The 19,172-nt window shown below is 37.4% G+C and overlaps 1 long non-coding RNA gene and 1 pseudogene across 2 annotated transcripts; one reads left to right on the top strand and one right to left on the bottom strand.

The window, feature by feature from the left end:
* Window positions 1-1,108: 1,108 nt before the first annotated feature.
* On the bottom strand, window positions 1,109-12,574 carry LOC131530138 (pancreatic secretory granule membrane major glycoprotein GP2-like; annotated as a pseudogene).
* Window positions 12,575-16,279: 3,705 nt separating this feature from the next.
* Window positions 16,280-18,880, top strand: LOC131530145 (uncharacterized). 2 transcript variants are annotated; one of them, XR_009268326.1, is made up of 4 exons: window positions 16,280-16,791; window positions 17,133-17,181; window positions 17,861-18,043; window positions 18,149-18,880. It is a non-coding gene; the product is annotated as an uncharacterized LOC131530145 (long non-coding RNA). The 2 variants fall into 2 exon arrangements; XR_009268325.1 differs by having other exon boundaries at window positions 17,861-18,880.
* Window positions 18,881-19,172: the final 292 nt, after the last annotated feature.

The following is a 19,172-nucleotide window of genomic DNA, read 5'->3' as shown; positions in this document are numbered from 1 at the left end:
AAAGATGAACTGCAAAACAATTCAAGAATGAAGGCAAAGAATTAAGTTTGAAACCACCAGGAAGCCTTTAGTCTCCAGTGCCACCATTTTCCAAAACTTCAGCTTACCTGGAGTCTCCAGAGTCTCAGAGAACAAGCTGCCTGATAATTATGCATATCTGAATATAAGGCATATTCAGCCCTCAATAATCACATATCGCCTATGATTATACACAATCTTAAGAGTAATTTTCTTAAGATTTATATGGTTTGGAATTGGTAAAATGTGCTTAGAAAATATATATGATCCGAATATTGACTAATAATTATGCATGCACTGTATACCGTGTATTGCAAATCAACTGTTGTATCATATTATCATGACCTCCTTGATCAACAACGTGTTATAGCGATTGAATATAACTGAATATATATAAATATACACCATAATATAATAGGCCAAAATGTCTCTCACATTAAGTTTAACCAGTTAGGGACCACTAGTAGCATAATCATGTTTTAAGCAATTACATAAACGTTCACCTGTTTTTCAATAAATATGGTTAAACTATAAAAGCTCACACTCTAAAATTGATCAGACATTTGGAAGGAACATATTTACATTCAATGTATACATTACCCAGCAAACATCATCATAAAATTTGAACAAAACAAGAAAAACTTTTGTTATTTGAGGAACGACTAAACCTCAACCCCATCTTAACTTTTCAGAAAGAATGATTCAAACAATGTGGCAACATTCTTCAGATCCTTTATAATTAAAAACAGAAATCACATTTCTCATGCATATTACACAACCTTTATGGAAAACGAGCAAAACAATCACAATAATCACTAATACTTATGGTTTTTACTATTCCTGAAAGTAACTGATTACAAAAGGCAGACTATGAAACCTTGCTTAATCATTAAAATGAGTTATTTATCATGTCCCAGTCATGTGGCTTGTTATACTGGATAAAATATTAAGACAGTGCTGTACTTTTAAAATAAAAATGAACAATTTATTCAGAAATATTCCAGAAATATTATTTTAAGTCACCAACTGAAATGTTTAAAGCCGAACATATTTTCTTAGGAATATTGTTTAAACTGAACATTAATTTAAATGTGACACAAATCAATCATGCAAATCAGTTGGATATCATTGCCAATTCAAAAGATTAAAGATGGTCTGATGAAATACTTCCTTGAACTGCAACATAAGCATATTCGTTTTTTAAACAAGTAACAGAACTGAAAGGAATCATAGAACAGGAATGAACTTTTAATCCTTTTGCATGATTTAAATAAACATGAATTGTCTTTGCTATTGATAAAGTAAAATAAGATTAAAGTAGTCTTATGGCAATTCATGCAAATGATCAGTTTGTTGAATCACTTATTTTTGGTGCTCGTAAATAAACAAACAAATGCAACATAACAGCTATGACTTTATGAAACATTAAGAAACCCACAACCAGTGTGGCATCAGAATGCATTTAATGCATGTAAAATGCTACAAGTTTTAGCGAAAATATACTAAAAGAGGGTCAGGACACTCATCAGAGGAACAAATAACAGCATCAGAGAACCACACCTATAAGAAGTCTCAGATACCTTCACTTGCTCTGGGACCCACTTATCTGTAAACAGGGAATATAATGCAATTAAATGTAATGTATTCACAGTAGAAATAATTATAAACCTTTAATTAGTGACTAAATTGAATGAAATATTCACCTGTTCCCTTTAGACCACATCAGAGGACCCATGGATATGAAAGCACTGTCATGGAAGTCCAGAGACCTGCCCTCTCTCCGCTGGTGTTCAGATTTACAGTCCTAAAAGAGAAAAATGAAAATCCAGCTGTGTGAATCCCTGATAAATATCACTGAACAAACATGAAAGAAAGGAGTAAATAAAATCTTCAGAACAGCTTAGCCTTGACATTAACACCAACCCTACTTAACTAGGGTTTATAAACAGCAGGGGCCGCATTCACAAAACATTCGTAAGAAGAAATGTCCTCTTAACTGCCATTTTCTTCTTATTTTTTAACTTAAGAAAAAAGTTAAAGGGGTGGTTTACTGCTTTTTTTCTAGGCTTGATTGTGTTTATGGTGTGCAGTCTAACATGTGTTCATGCTTCATTTTTTTAAAAACGCATTATTTTTCATATAATTTACCTTTATTCCACACCGCTCTGTCCCTTCTCTGACAAACACCTCGATTACTTACTTCCTCAGAAATACGTGATGGGCTCTGATTGGTTAGCTGGCTCAGTGTGTTGTGATTCACTAAACCGCCGAGCGTGCGTCTAAATCAACCTTAATTTACATTTTATGACATTATTTTATCAGTTAAAGTTTGGGGACAAAAGAGCAACAATATGCAAGCGCTATGAAAATTCTTGGTTAGCCTAACACAGTACACGTAGCAAGGTTTTTTTTTTCGTTTTTTTTTTTAAGAAAACAAGTAGATAGAATAGAAAAAAGAAATAAAGCTAGTGTTAGAGGGTCAGATAGATACAAAGAAGACAGATAGATAAAATAGAATTAGAATAGAGAGTGCTAGAGTTAGAGGATCAAATAAAGATGGAAGAGATGTGTTTTTAGCCATTTCTTGAAGATAGCTACGGACTCAGCTGCTCGGATTGAGTTGGGCAGGTCATTCCACCAGGAGGGAACAGTTCATGAAAAAGTCAGTGAAAGTGATTTTGTGCCTCTTTGGGATGGTACAATAATGCATTGTTCACTTGCAGAACGCAAGCTTCTAGAGGGCACATAGGTCTGAAGTAATGCATTTAGGCGTGCAGAGCCAGTGGTGGTATTGTAGGCAAATATTAATGCCTTAAATTTGAATGCGAGCAGCTATTGGTAGCCGGTGCAAATTGATGAACAGCGGTGTGGCGTGCATTCTTTCCGGCTCATTAAAGATGAATCTTGCAGCGGAATTTTGTATTAATTTTAGAGGTTTGATGGAACTGGTTGGAAGACCTGTCAAGAGAGCACTGCAATAGTCCAGTCTGGACAGAACAAGAGCTTGAACAAGGAGTTGTGTTGCATGTTCCGAAAGAAAGGGCCTGATCTTCCTAATGTTATATAAAGCAAATCTGCAGGACCGGGCAGTTTTAGCAATGTGGTCTGAGAAATACAATTCCCTTTCAGTCGGTCACTCCGAGTCACGTCGGGTGACCGACGAATTAGGATCTCGCTTAGAGAGACCAATCCACTTTGAGTGTAACTAAACGAGCCAATGCACATTGGCATGTGATTATTGCATCCAGCTGCGACTGATCACAGCGTGAGTATAAGTAGGCAGCAGGTGCAGCGCATATTCAGCTTTTCGCTTCGGAGCCAAGCGGTTACATCATTCTGCTCCTGACTTCTGCTGACGAGTGAATTCAATGAGTTGAGCACACTCTTTGGAAGACTCTCGTGCTGGTGGTACAGCGCTACAGCTGAACTGGTGCTGAACTGCTCGAATACGTTCAAAAGCAGGACGGCGTTCCCACTGAAACATTTTCAGAGGCTCCTGGGGCATATGGCAGCTGCAGCGGCAGTCACGCCGCTGGGGCTGCTTCATATGAGACCGCTTCAACACTGGCTCCATGGCCGAGTCCCAAGCTGGACGTGGCAACGCGGCACTCACCAGGTCCGAGTCACACCGGCCTGCCACCAAACCTTCACCCCGTGGTCAGACCTCTCATTTCTCTGGGCAGGAGTGCCCCTAGAACATGTCTCCGGGTATGCTGTGGTTTACACGGATGCCTCCACCACTGGCTAGGGGGCCACGTTTGACGGGCTTGCAGTATCGGGGGTTTTGACGGGCCCCCAACTGCACTGGTGCCCGCCACCTTCTCCTCTGGAGTCAGAAGCATCTGAGGTCGCTTCGTGCCATTCACATTCCAGGTTTGCTCAACCGGGCAGCCAGTGTTATCCAGTCTTACTGAGTGGGTAGTGCCATAGCAACAGTAACTGGTCTTCTTGTGGTGAGCCCTGACCTACGGCAAAAAGTAGGGGCGCAGGAGGCTTCCACAGGACACTGGAAGGGGCAGTATCCGTGGCCCTTTGGTAGGGATCCCAATTCATCGGTCACCCGACGTGACTCGGAGTAACCGACTGAAAGGGAACGTCTCGGATACGTATGTATGAATATGCGCTGCACCTGCTGCCTACTTATACTCACGCTGTGCATTGGCTCGTTTATTTACACTCGAAGTGGATTGGTCTCTCTAAACGAGATCCCAATTCGTAGGTCACCCGACGTGACAGCTCCGTTCCCTCCTTCAGGGAACGAGGGTTACATACGTAACCAAGACGTTCACTTGTTGAAACCACCAGCAGTTCTATATTAGCCAGGTTGAGTTGAAGGTGATGGTCCTTCATCCAGCAAGAAATGTCTGTTAGACATGCTGAGATGCGAGCAGCTATTGTCGGATTATCAGGATGGAATGAGAGGTAGAGCTGAGTTTCATCAGCATAGCAGTGATATGAAAAGCCATATTTCTGAATGAGAGAACCTATGATGCCATGTAGACAGAGAAGAGAAGTGATCCAAGAACTGAGCCCTGAGGCACCCCAGTAGCTAGATACAAGTTATCCAAGATAACTTGAAGGACCTATTTGAGAGGTAAGACTCAAACCACTGGAGTGTGGTTCCTGAGATGCCCTTTCCCATTAGGGTTGACAGGAGGATCCAGCAAGATAAGTAATGAAGACTTGGAAGCCACTCTTGCAAGCCTTAGGTCTTCAACAACTGAGAAAAAAAGGCCGTTTCAGTTGAGTGTCCACTTCTGAAGCCAGATTGGTTGCTGTCCAGGAGGTTGTTCTGTGTGAGAAAGGCAGGGACTTGGTTGAACACAACTCGTTCAAGTTGTTTTGCAATGAAAGGTAGAAGGTAGTTCCCTAAATGAGTTGCGTTAAGAGTGGATTATACGAGCCTGTTTAAATGCTGAGGGAAAAACTCCAGTGTGAAGGGATGTGTTAATGATGTGAGTGAGTGTAGGTACAACTGCAAGTGAAATGGCTTGAAGGAGATGAGATGGAATAGGATCAAGCGGACAAGTAGTAGGATGACTGGAAAGGATGAGTTTAGAGACTTCTGCCCCAGAGAATGGAGAGAAGGATGTGAGCAAATGTATGTTTGTTGGTAAGATGTGTTTGACAGTTTGTGGTATGGAGAATTGTGCTGTGAGGTTTGTAATTTTATTAATGAAGAATGTGGCAAAGTCGTCAGCTGTTAGAGTTGATGAAGGAGGGGGAGGACAAAGGAGGGAGGAAAATGTTTTAAAGAGTATGTGAGAGTTAGGCGAATTGTTAATTTTGTCGTGATAGTATGTCCTTTTAGCAGTGGAGACATTAGCAAAGAAGTCAGAGAGGAGAGATCGATATTAATTAAGGTCAGTAGGATTTTGTGATTTGTGTCATACCCTTTCTGCAGCCCTGAGCTTAGAACGATGTTCGCAGAGAACATCAGATAGCCAAGGAGTAGAAGGGGAGGTATGGGCTGCCTAGAAGATAAGGGGCAGAAAGTGTCTAAACAAGAAGTCAGAGCGGAACAGAAAGTATCAGTAGCACTGTTAGCATCAAGAGATGATAACCGTTTAGGGGAGGAAGCAAAGATGAAACCATTGCAGATAGGTATGTCAGTTACATCGATAAGTGACATGTGGAGGTGTGTGTGTTGTGTCAGGAATCATGTTGAGGTTAAGAGTGAGTAGGAAGTGATCCGAGGTGTGCAGTGGAGTAACCAGCACATGATCAGTGGAGCAGTGTCATGTGTAAATAAGGTCCAGTTGGTTGCCTGATTTGAGAGTAGCCGTAGTTAACACTCTCTTGAGATCAAAAGAAGTAAGAAGAGTGTGGAAGTCTGCAGCCTGAAGTTTATCTAGGTGGATGTTAAAGTCTCCAAGAATAACTAGGGAGTACCATCCTCAGGAAAGGTTGAGAGCAACACATCTAATTCTTCCACAAAGTTACGTAGTGGTCCTGGAGGTCGATAAACAACTACAAAATGGATTTAAAGAGGGTAGGTAATAGTAACCGAATGTGATTCAAAGGAACTGCTGATACCCAGAGATGGTAAAGGAATAAATTTCCAATTATTAGAGATGAGCAGACCAGTACCTCCACCTCTTCCAGTCAAATGGAGGGTGTGGGAAAAGGAGAAATTTTTGGAGAGTGCTGCAGGTGTAGCAGCAGAAGAAAATCCTGGTTTGATTCCAGGTCTCTGTCAGGGCCATGAGGTTTAGCCTTTAATGAGTAATAATGGAAGTAATGAAATCAGATTTGTTGACAGCAGACTGACAATTCCAGAGACCAATAGAAAAAGAAAGTAGTGTATTAGTAGAAAGTGCGCAGGTTGTTAGGATTGCACATTTTACTATAGAAACGGAGACTTTTACTATATATACAGAGACAGACAAACAGATGGACAGACACACTGATTAATATAATTGATAAATTACATTGTTGTTCAACACACTGAAAAATTATTTCACAACTACAGTACTAAAGCTACTTTCTAAAATGTAACATTACTGTTGTATAAAAGACATATTATAATCTCACCGTTGAGCAGCGATTCATTGACAGAAGGCAAAGGTGAACAGCACAGTGCAGGTAAAGCTTAGTGGAGTTTGCAGTGAAAATAAACATCCCGAAGGAGAAATGGCTGGATGTCGAGACGCCGTTCTGCAGCAACTCCACTGTGTCGTCATTTGGATTGGCACACCTGAGAATATCAATTATGACAAATTCTTTCATTTCAAACATTCAATACAAAAATGATTTCCTGTTCACCACATTTTTGCATTAGTTCTGAAAGACAACGTATCTCGTGCAATCCTAAAAGTGATATGGATTGTTTTATTTATCTGTGTGCAAATCAAAATGCTTTTAAAAATGTTACAGTGAGTTAAGCAAAAAGCAATGATTTACTCTCTAACGATGAGATCCCAGCGGAGACTGTAATCAGGATCATTCACAGGTGTAGCCCAACACATCTCCATAACTGAGGCAAACTGGCGGCTGTCAACCCCCTCAACACGAACTTCCACATTCATCTTCTGGTTGAGCTCTGCATCCACTCTACCAGTGAAGGGCCGGGTAAACTCATCATCCTCATATGGAATCATCCGAACCTGATATCTCCCTTCACCAGAGGGGAGGGTCTTGTGCACAACGCTGTTGAAATGTTCAAGATACATCATTTTCATACCACTAATTTTTAAACTGCTTAACTGTTGTTAATTCTGTTGTTAATTGTTCTTAATTGTTGCTTAAAAGATTTCCACCTCTCCAGTGGGTTGATTTCCACATTCATGGAAAGTGTTTGTGTTTGAGGATAAACACAGCTGAAAGGAAGCTTAAGGATTTTCTTTCTGCTGATGAGACCTTCTGACCTCGGTGTGCCCAGAATAAAGTTACTATAGATGAAGTGGGTGCCATTGGCCTGTGGACAACAGACATATTATTTGAACATGTCAATCATGTTATTTCACTCACTAGTTCACAGATTTTCAACTAGCTTTATATTGTGGCTTGTACAAAAACAGTGTCTAAAATGCTACCTGTACTACTTTTTTTTTTTTTTTTCAGCAAAAGCATCATCTGACAGCTTCAGGGCTTTTATTTAACTTCAGTATTTTTGTATCCCTGCCCTTAGACCAGAGTTATGGATGTTTAGGTTTCCATACCTTTGTGTAGGGAGGGGGGAGGAGATTTCTTGGTTGAAATAATGTTAGAAGGGCACGTCCCTTAAGAGAGGACTTGATTTTGATTGATTTAAAAAAAAATTTTTAAAAAAGGGCAGGGGGGCTTTCAGGGGCTTCTAGTTAGACAAAAAAAAAAAAAAAAACACCTTCCAACTGCATAGACAGGCAAGTTTCCTTATTTGTATCACATAATATATCTAAATCATTGGATATGACTTAAGTCTCTTGTGAATAGTGGTCAACAGATATATCACAAAGGCTGATATTTATGCCTTTCATTTTCACAAGTCTTTGAATATCTACAAATGTTTTATTTCACTAACCTTGCAAACGTAGTGATTAGCGTGATACTAATATGGACTTTATATTGGCCATCGGCCTCTCTGATCTCATAATTATCTGCATTGGCCATTAAAAAAATCCATATACATTTACTTCTATTTGTGAATGAAAATGATATCAAAAGCTGTCAAAAGCGCTTTAGATATAAAACTTGCAAGAGCAGTATTTTTGAATCAACATTAGAAATTGCAAAGGCAAAATTGTAAAAAAAAAAAATTCCAAACATTCATTAACATGATATGCATTTCGTTAGCATGCATGTACTGTAATATATCCTACCACAAGATTTGTACCACAGATGTGTTCATCATTATCAAAATGGAATTCCACTCTGCCTTTCTGGACCATTCCTTTGCAGCTGGGATCATTGAGGTGTAAGACGTCAGCTGGAAAACCAGCCTCAAAGAGCTGACAGCGAGACACAGACAAGGAGCCAGTGCTGCTTTCACAGGTTTCTGAGAAATCTGAGAAAAAAAAAAAAACAGTGAAGATATTGTCAGAATTAATAATGTCTGTAATACAATCGAATTAATTTTTGTTGTTGTTTCACCAAAAGAATCTGGTCTGGTCCGATTCTCGTTACACAAACAGCCATAGACACCATTTTTCTCTCCACACCATTCATCGTCTGTGCAGTTAAGTTCAGCACAGGGGTCTGAAGGAAGGAGAACCAAGGAATGAATTAAATAAAAAATAACAAATAAAAATTAGGGGCATAAACTAAATTTGTCCTGAATTATGTACAAATGGGTTCAATCATAGACTCAGATCAATGTCAATACATGTGCATAAATGAATGGCAAACACATCTGCCAAATCTGTGATTCTTACTGATCTTTTAATAATTTAGTATTCCCTTGTGTCATAAATGGTCCTGTATACTGGTACTTTACCAGTGATTGATGTCTCATTAAGGCTTCCGACCTCTGATTTAAAAAAACAAGAAACATTTCGGTTAATGGCATTCATTTTCAAAAATACTTATACTAAATAAATACTTACTTCAATAATACTTAATAAGTTAATGAACAAATTGTATGTGATTATATCTATCTACCTGTACAGTAAGTTGAGAAAAATAGTGTCTTGACAAACTCATAAACATAGTAATTTCCAGGACAGGCTTTGACTCGTATAGGGTGGGATGTGTAATCACAGTAGTTACTCCATCCGGAGCCACAGACCTGACGGGTGACCACTCCATCTTCCAGCAGTGGATGAGGGCCGTTGAGCCACAGTGGCTCATAAGTGCTACACATGCCAGCATTAACACTTGATTCTGGCATCTTAGCATTTTGACCATTGTAGAACAGCCTGTACCAGCCATTCCACTCCATATTATAAGATATGACATAGTTGTTACTTTGAACAGAGCTATTGGTAGCTCTCCCAGGCTCATCCAGACTGGTGTAGTTGTAGCAGGGGTCGACACTTAAGGTGGAATATGATACTATTACGAAAAAGAAGAGAGAGAGTATTACATACTGCAGATTAAATGGATTCAAGGTAATAATATGAAAATCTCAGCATTCCAGATATAATGAGAAATAAATGTACAATACCTGCACAATATACAGGAGCTGGAATTGAAAGAGTTGGTCTGGTAAATTTGTAGACATAATAATTTCCAGGGCAAGCTTTGACTTGGATTGGTTCAGATCTGTAGCAACTGCACTTATTATAGCGAGAGCCATAAATTTCACGCGTAACAACACCATCTTCTAGCCGAGGATGAGAGTCACCAAGATGTAGACAACTATAACTTCCACATGACATGTAATCAAAACACCACTCGGGCATCTGAGCACTTGATCCATTAATAAAGAGTCGATACCAGCCATCCCACTCTACACGAGTGTCATCATGTTCATACTTGGATACATGCACAGACCAATAGACTATTCTTCTCCAGTAGTTGTCGAGTATGTTGTAGTTATTGCACGGGTCATAATCTGTGTTATTGAGATTAAAACAAACCAGTTATATTTCAATGAGCAACTTCACAAGTGTAAATCTGAACCAGTCATACACAGTAACAATCATAAGATTGAGATTCTAAAATCTGTGCTAAAAGTTCATGCATAAAAGGGCCATTCTATACTGTTATTTTATTTATTTATTTATTTTTGAGCTACAGGGATTTGTGATTACCTTTAATAACATAAATATAAAACTTACTTAAGGTGATGCTGGATCCAGTGATATTATCTGAACTTACAGAGGAAACCACCTGTGAAATGGTGTTGACGTCTTATTTAAAAAAAAAAAAAAATTAAATAAGACATTTTAGTTAACATCAAAACAAAAGGGAAATTAAGACAAGATTGAAATCATTTCAAAAGTTTTGAAAGATTTTGTTAAAAAGTGGTTAAACTCTGCACCTGTGCAGTATCCTGAACACCAAATTGTGGATTCACAAGTTCATAGACATAGTAATTGCCTGGACATGCTTTCACTCTGATGGGGTTTGTCTTGTATTCACAGCAGCTGCCCCAATAAGTCCCTGCACAGACCTCTCTGATCACCACTCCATCCTCTATCTGAGGGTGAGGACCACTGAGCCACAGATTATAGTCTGTGTTACAGCTGAATGAACTAACACAGGTCTCTGACATCTGGATGTTCATTCCATAGTAGAAAAGCCGGTACCAGCCATTCCAGGAGAAAGAGTCGTCACAAATGTGATCTCCACTTTCATTGTTGGCTCTCCAGGGACGATCCAGAGACTCATAGTCGTAGCAGGGATCACTGCTGATGCTGCTGAAAGCAACTGTCATGAACAAAATAAAAATACTATATTTCAGTAAAAACTTTTACATTAAAAAGAAATAATGATGTTTTGTGACCTACCTGGTCTCATGGCATAAACATACCTGGGTGCACTTTTTAGCGAGACATGAAATACGTACCAATAAGTACATATTACTGCAGTTTCCAAAAGAAATGAACGCTAGAGGCAGTAAAACTCCGACACCTTTTATTCCTTTTCACATACATTTTATAGAGTTTCGATTAATAAAGTGTAATTTTGCACAATTACTTGAAGAATATCATGTTATGACTTCAAAACAATATTAATATGCTGGGAGATTTGAAAACTGATGCTTTTGAACATTTGTCACACAAAAAGTGCACAGAGGTACGTATTTTTATGAGACCAGGTTGGTTGTGACATGCCTTCAAACATCTTTTCTGAAACAACATATATAATGTCATTAAATTTGAATTTTTAAATCTTAGTTAATTTTTAAAGTGAATTTAAGACACTTTTTTAAAACAATTTCTAAAAATATAAAGTTCATTTTTAACATTTAAAAAAATAACTTTCTCCTACTGTTACTCCCATAGGGACGTATATTTATATATTTTTATTATATATTATTATTATTCTTGAATTTGTTCCACTGTTGTTTACAAAGGTGTGGGCATGGTTGAATGCCCCGTGTTTGTTTTTGCGCTCTCTGAAAGTACATTGCATCACAGATCACATATGACCTGATATGATTGTATAACATAATTTAACATAACTGTGTAATAAACGTATTGGCTTGAAATGAATGGGGCTATCAAATGTGTGTAAATCAAGTCTTTGCTCATAATAGGCAGGAGGGGCAATATTATTAGTCTAAAACTGGAAAGTGGCTGGGTTTAACAGGGCAGAGGACTGTGAATTTACAAGATTTGAACCGCTTCCTGAATGAGTCAGGCCACGAGGCTTCGGACGTCATCAAAGACGTCATTTGTTGTCCTTCAGAACATTCACTGCTGTTTGTTTGAGGATCGGCCAACATGAGAACTTCTGATTCAATATAATGTCATTATTTGGAGACTAGCTGTAAAAGTTGGTTTAACAAAGACCTGATTAATTTGTCTGATCAAGGTTGTAAGGGTGTTTGGGAAACCTGTTAGTAAACCAGTAAATATTGTATTGATTCTGTTTGGAATATAAATTAGGGATGCGCCGGGCCTGATACTGCGCTCCTGTACTCATACTCAGAGGCGGACAAAGTACACAACTTCCTTACTTGAGTGAAAGTACAGATACTACTGGTCAAATACTACTCCACTACAAGTGAAAGTTGTAAAGACAGATTTTTACTTAAGTGAAAGTACGGAAGTACATGTTTTTAAAAGTACTTAAGTATCAAAAGTAAAAAGTAAATGCATTGTTTTATTGTCGCATTGTTGTATACTTACAATACCATATGCCACTAATGCAACCTACTGAATACACTGATTAGCTTATATTATCTTTGGAATTAAGAGCTTTTATGTTACAAAACATACTGAAATGGAACAACTGAATGAAGATAATTCTTTATTTTTTATTTAACTCTCCTACAACTATATTGAACTCATTTGAATACTTGTTTAAAAGTTACAAAGTTCTTTTTCAAAGAGATATTGAAGTCTATGATATGGTTCATTTTAGGCAAACAAAGCAAACATTGAAAAGAAAACAAACCTTTAGTCTCTTCAGAAAACTGGATCATACTCTCTCAGTATGGCCATGGTGTGCAGGTTGCGCCAAAGAACCGTCTTTTTGAATTTTGCCATCAACTGATCAGTGTTCATAAAATGCTCAGAAATCAGTGAACTTCACAACATGTGGCTAGTGTTGGGTATTGTTTGAATTTTATCCATTCTGGTTCTGCTTATTGATTTAAATTCTTATTGATTCCCAGTTTAGGTTCTAAAGTTTTCATTTAGCCTACTTTTTGATCATTTCTGTGCAAAAAAATATATGTATTTATGTGCAGTGTTTTGACAATAAAATAATGTTCAGATTTATATACCGGTACTTCCCTGACCAATTTTTAGCAGCAATTTACCAGTAGGCCTAAGTTGTATAAATTGTATATATATTAGTGCTGGGCAACGATTAATCGCGATTAATCGCATTCAAAATAAAAGTTTTTGTTTATATAATATATCTGTGTGTACTGTGTATATGTATTATGTGTATATAAAGACACACATACAGTATATATTTTGAAAAGATTTACATGTATTTACATGTATATATTTATTAATATAATTTATATGATATATAAATATATTTAATATATAAACATAACACATTTTTCTTAAATATATACATACATGGGTGTGTATTCATATACACATAATAAATACACACAATACACACACATATATTATGTACACAAAACTTTTATTTTGGATGCGATTAATCATGATTAATCGTTGCCCAGCACTAATATATATATATATATATATATATATATATATATATATATATGGTAAAGTGAGGGCAGTCATTTTTGACAGATATATTAGCCTACCATTTGTATTGCCATAGTTTAACTACAAAAATTAAACTTACTATAATGAAACTATGGTAAATTTGTGGTTACTGAAGTTACTACAAATAGCATAATTATGGTTACTATAGTGAGATAATAGTAAATTTGTGGATACTGTGATTTTACTGCAAATACCATAGTTATGGTTACTATAGTAAAAACATGGTTAATTTTCCAAAGGGCTTTAATGAGTTAACACATGCCTTTTTAGAGCGCTTTTAGCTGTGCAGTAGCGCGGACATTTACATTAGTTTAGTGGGGGAAGATCCCGAGGTTGCCAGATTTGCGTAAAAAATATCTGCCAAATGTTCATTCAAAGCTAGGCGTAAAACTGCAGGCTTGGAAATAATGTAAGACTTGGCAACACAGGAAGGTCCTGGCAGATCCCAGACCGGATTTTCGCAGAAAAAAAGAGTTAAGTGTAACTGAAAATGCACACACTGTAAAAACTGCTACATATAACGACTTTCTACTTGGGGACCTTGATATAAATGTAGTTGAGTAAAAGTACGATATTTGTCTTTCAAATGTAGTGAAGTTAAAGTCGCAAGTTTCCAGAAAAAATAATACTCGAGTAAAGTACAGATACTCAAAAAGTGTACTTACAATACTCAAGTAAATTTACTTCGTTACTGTCCGCCTCTGCTCATACTCATTAAAATGCTCCGATACCACACAGCGTGTGAACAGTGCTGTATCCAGACAAAGTAACACTGACATCAGAGAGCAGAATGGAGTTATTAGAGATTAAGGATGTCTATGAAGTACATGTATGTATTTAATATAATGTTAAACGTTCAATATTCACGCCTGTACAGCTGATGTGCGCGAGCTGATAAGGAAAGCATGCTGAGTGGATTTTGTCGAGCGAATAGCCCTTTGTCACAGACAGCACTGGAAAGTTTGTAGTTCAGTCGGATATGTCAAAAGCAAGTAAGTAAATCAATGCACAAGTTACTTGATGGTAAAAGTGTTACGCCTGCTTATTGCCCCCTGCTGGCTCTGCTATGTAGTGCAAATGCTGGCTGGACAACAGGTGAAAGTAATTATTATTCAACCCTTGGGGAGTATGGGAGCGGATAAAAGACTGGTGTGCCTTTGAGTCTGCTCTTTCTCTCAGGTGTTTCTTTTCCCTGTTTTTTTATTTCCCTTCATACATTAATACCCATGTGTGCGTTACACCCCCAACATATTTGTTTTGATTATTTAATAATTCCTTATTTTGTAAATAAATTGGTTTATTGTGTGACATTTTGTGGTTTGCCTCTTTTGTGATGCAACTTAAGAGCCAGCCGTAACACAATTATGGGCTCGTCCGGGATTTCGAGTGTTTGTTTGGGGGATAGTTTTTGCTAGCAGTTCAATTTTACCTATTGTTCATAATTGACCAGCACAGATAGAAGTTATAACATTTGTTAAATCTGATGAAAGACAAATTCATTCTTATAAAATAAAAAGATTTATGTATTTAAAAATACAAATGTATCAAAAATAAAAAGAAATTTTGCCTCAAACAAGCCAACTGAACAGCAGTACTCAATGTACATACTGTACACACATACATTACAGTACTTACCCTGAGCATGTATGTCAAACTGTGTGTGTGTGTGTGTGTGTGTGTGTGTGTGTGTGAGAGAGAGAGAGAGAGGGAACACATTTCAGCTTATGTTTATTTTTTTCTGTTGTAAATGTTTGTTGCACATTTTGATGCCTGATGACAGGTAGAGGACTCCCACATAAAGCACTGTCATGATAATAGCATTCCACCCAGAGCCAAACTGTTTCTAGTTTTGGTTTTGTTCAAACCCACCATGGAAAACCCACTGCATCTGAATTTGGGGAAACCACAGTGTTTTATATGGGAGCCCCTACCTCTGTATTTTTTATCCTTTTTTAAATATGTAAAACAATTTATTTTATTTGGATGAATTTGTCTGTCTTTTATCAGATTCACCAGCTGTTATAACATCTCTAGTACTTTCCTTTCAGGAAGCCAAAGCTAAGTTAAAGCTTCTGGTTAAAGCAGTTGGAGAGGTTTTTTTTTAATTTTTTTGTCTGCATCAATAATACTTTTAGCATGAATTTGGCTATAATCCCCAACATCAGCTCTCACGATCTTTTCACGGGCAAGTGATTTCGTAGAGGAATCTTAAAATGGAAAAAAAGGGGTTACCTACAGCATTCATCGGATCTTTCTCTTCCAACTTACACTCCATGTGCGCGCGCATCCATGTTGCTTAGTAACGAACCCGCTCGCGGCAGAATCGCGTAATTTACATGGAAACAACAACATCCTAATTTCTGATTGGCTGGTAGGTGGCATTTAACTCTGTATAACTCGAGAGTCGAGAGAGCTATGAACTCGGCAGAAAACTTACCTCCGTATTCCCTCATCTATTAATTGTATAGTAATTGTAGCGGGACAAGTCATCTCTTCTCAGCGTGAGAAATACAAGGTGCGCGTGAGAGCGGGTGAACTGGTTGAAATGCGTGAGACTTGAGAGCCCTGTGGCCTTAAATTAACAGGATGTACTTACATCAAAAAATAAGTACAATGTACTTATTGTGTTCATATTGTACACTGTTAAAAATAAATGTAATTTTACATTTAATGGTCTGTATTTTTTTACAGAATTTTCCAGTTTTTCCATTATACAATATAATACCTGTTATTTTACAGATATTTGCTGTATTTTAAAGTTCTACCATTGTATTTACAGATAATTGCTTGTATTTTGGTATTACAACAGTTTTCAGCTTTTAAAAAGACATTTTCTGTATTTTTACAGAGTAATGTATAATTTTACATAAAATGTTATATAATCTTTACAGATTTTTCCTGTAAAAATAGGAAAAAAAGGTATACCCACAAATCAACAGTCAGTCACTGTGTACTGTCCAATTATTTCGACAGAATTTTATTTTGATGCTTCGGGAAACATTTGATTTTTTTAAAGTTTCATGCCAAAAAGTATAGTATTGCAGCAGCATCTATGGGCATTCTTTATTATAAATCACTGCATTAAAAATGAACAGTGAGGTTACAGTGTACCCTTGCCTATTTACTTGAAATCATTTACACTATATTCAAAGAAATGAAAAATAAATTATGTAATATTCTAAGCAGTAGTATAATGTTGCCTACTCAAATAAAGGTTTTTTACAGTCTATGGTGTGCGCGCACAAGTGATGACGCAGTTTCAAATCGGCCGCCAAAACTTCTCCGTTTAGTCCCGCCCACAGTGCAGCTGCAGCTGCTCTACTCATCGACAGTAACGGAAGGGCGCGCGGATGATTTGAATTTCAGGCTATCCATTAGGACCTGTGTGAGAAAATATCGTGCTCTTTCACTGAGACTGTTTTTCGATAACTACAGCACATTTCGATGATACCACAGCGGACATCACGCCAACCGATCACCGACTGAGGTCTTTCATACTACAAATACTTAATGTGCAGCACGCGTCTTTCAAATTTGTTTTAATGCAAGAAAGATCCGTTGACCTCAAAACAAGCTTTAGTAAACTTGTTATTCATATTAAAGTCCGTTCAAGTGCATGAATTCTTTGCTCATATGGCAGTAACTTACCCGCCAAGTTTTGAAACTATTAAATGGCGGGACATTTTGAAACGCTGAACGTGGCTAATGTCTGATGTTAAATTGTCATTGCATACCATTGTCTCAGTGGAACATATACTGTAATGTGTGAATGTAATACAAAGTATTTGAATATTTATTATTATTTTTTTTTTTTAATTGTGGTTTCAGGTTGGGTGGAAAGACTGGAGAGCTACAGCAGATGAGCATGGCAATCCAGGTGTGAAACAGTGAACTTTTAACTTATTTTATTTATTTTTACCTGAAATCAGCATGGACAAGTGTTCTCATGCCATATGATAATGCAACATATTCTTTATTTTCTTTTCATGCAGCAGTTTTTTGGGGGGGTTGTGCAAGCGGTTCTTGTTTGTGTATAATTTTCAGTTCCTATGTGGTAAGGGGTGAATAAACAAACCAAGGACCATTTAAAACCAAAATCAGTGTAAAACAGCTGCATGAAAAGATGAATTTTATTGTATGAGGAGAAGCACTTTTAAAGAAATCTACATTATGTAATGTGTGAAATCTCTGGCACTATGCCAACAGTCATTGTCATTTTAAACTAAAGCAAAAGTTTTTAGTTAAACCAAGGTGCTTGGACAAGTTCTGGTTTCTAGAAATCATGAAAACATGTAAGGGTGTCTAAGGAACTACACTCCAGTGGTTCAAGTCTTCCCTCACAGGTAGGTCCTTCAGGGTGTTGTGGAGGGGTGAGGTGTCCAATTCGTAACATCTAGCTTCTGGAGTACCTCAGGGCTCAGTGCTTGGAACACTTCTCCTCTCCATGTACATGACATGACTATGGGTCTGTCATTCAGTAATATGGCTTTTCATATCACTGCTACTGACAACAGTATTGCTATCCTAATGACACGCATCTTTACTTTTCATTCCAGCTGGATGTTCCAACGGTTGCTGCTTGCATCTCAGCCTGCTGGATGGAAATTTCTTGCTGGATGATGAATGACCTTCAACTCAACCATGTCAAACTGCTCATGTTTGCAGCCAACTCAACACGTATAAACTTCACCAACCACATTGCACTGCCTGATCCTGTGGATATGCCCTGTACAACATTAGTAAGATCATGCCCTTCCTCTCCTTCCTTTTGGAGCATGCTACACAACTCCTTGTCCAAGCTTTTGTTCTATCCAGACTGGACTGTTGTAATGTTCTCTTGGCAGGCCTTCCAGCATGCACTGTCAGACCTCTGCAGCTGATCCAGAATGCTGCAGCAAGAGTGATCTTTAACTAGCTGAATAGAGCACACGTCACACCTCTCTTCATCAGTTTGCACTGGCTGCCAATTTCCGCTCGCATCAAATTGAAGGTACTGATGTTTGTCTGCAGAACAACCACTGGCTCTGCACCCCTATACATAAACTCACTACTTCAGACCTGTGTCCTCCAGAAGCTTGCGTTCTGCAAGTGAATCACGCCTTGTGGTGCCATCCCATAGACACAAAATCACTTTCATGGACCTTTACTTTGACTGTTCCCTGCTGTTGACGTAAACTGCCTAACTCCACCCATTTTCAAGAAATGGCTAAAAATGCATCTTTTCTTGAACACTTGACCCATTAATACTAACTCTTTCTGCTTATGAAAAAAAAGGGACTTTGTATGTTGCGTTGGATAAAATGTAAATGTATAAAGGTTTACAGCAATTTCCATTTAATATAGGTATTTTTGAATGTTCTAAATGATGTATTAAGTATGTATTTTCTATCATTTTATTCTTCGTGTAACTTGACGTAAATGTGCAGGTTCCTTTAAAATTATGCACAAGTACAGAATAGATTAATTTTACAGAAATTGGCTGGTAATGTTGCTATTTTTATGTATTTCTAAGTACTATGCTTGTTTCTCTGTCCAACAAACATTTTAAATTATAATACTTATGGAAAATGAGCAATTAAAATGTATATCTAGAGACATTTGTCTTTGTATTCTGTACTTACTACATTTTTATACAATATTTCTTAGTTATTGTAGCTAATTTTAATTTTATTTTAACAGAAAATGATTGTAGGTAGACAGCCATTTCATAAAATAACTGCTAAATACCTTTTAATTAACAGAGATTGGTTGAAATTGTGAGATTGCTTATGTAAAAGGAAGGATTAATCCTGTAAATATACAAACTTTTTGTGCATATTGCAAGTTTTAAAGATATTTCTTAGTTATTGTACATGGAAAAACTTTAAT

Source organism: Onychostoma macrolepis, chromosome 22, assembly GCF_012432095.1.
Source record: "Onychostoma macrolepis isolate SWU-2019 chromosome 22, ASM1243209v1, whole genome shotgun sequence".
In the NCBI taxonomy this organism is placed as follows: domain Eukaryota; kingdom Metazoa; phylum Chordata; class Actinopteri; order Cypriniformes; family Cyprinidae; genus Onychostoma; species Onychostoma macrolepis.
This window is presented reverse-complemented; position numbering and strand designations above follow the sequence as displayed.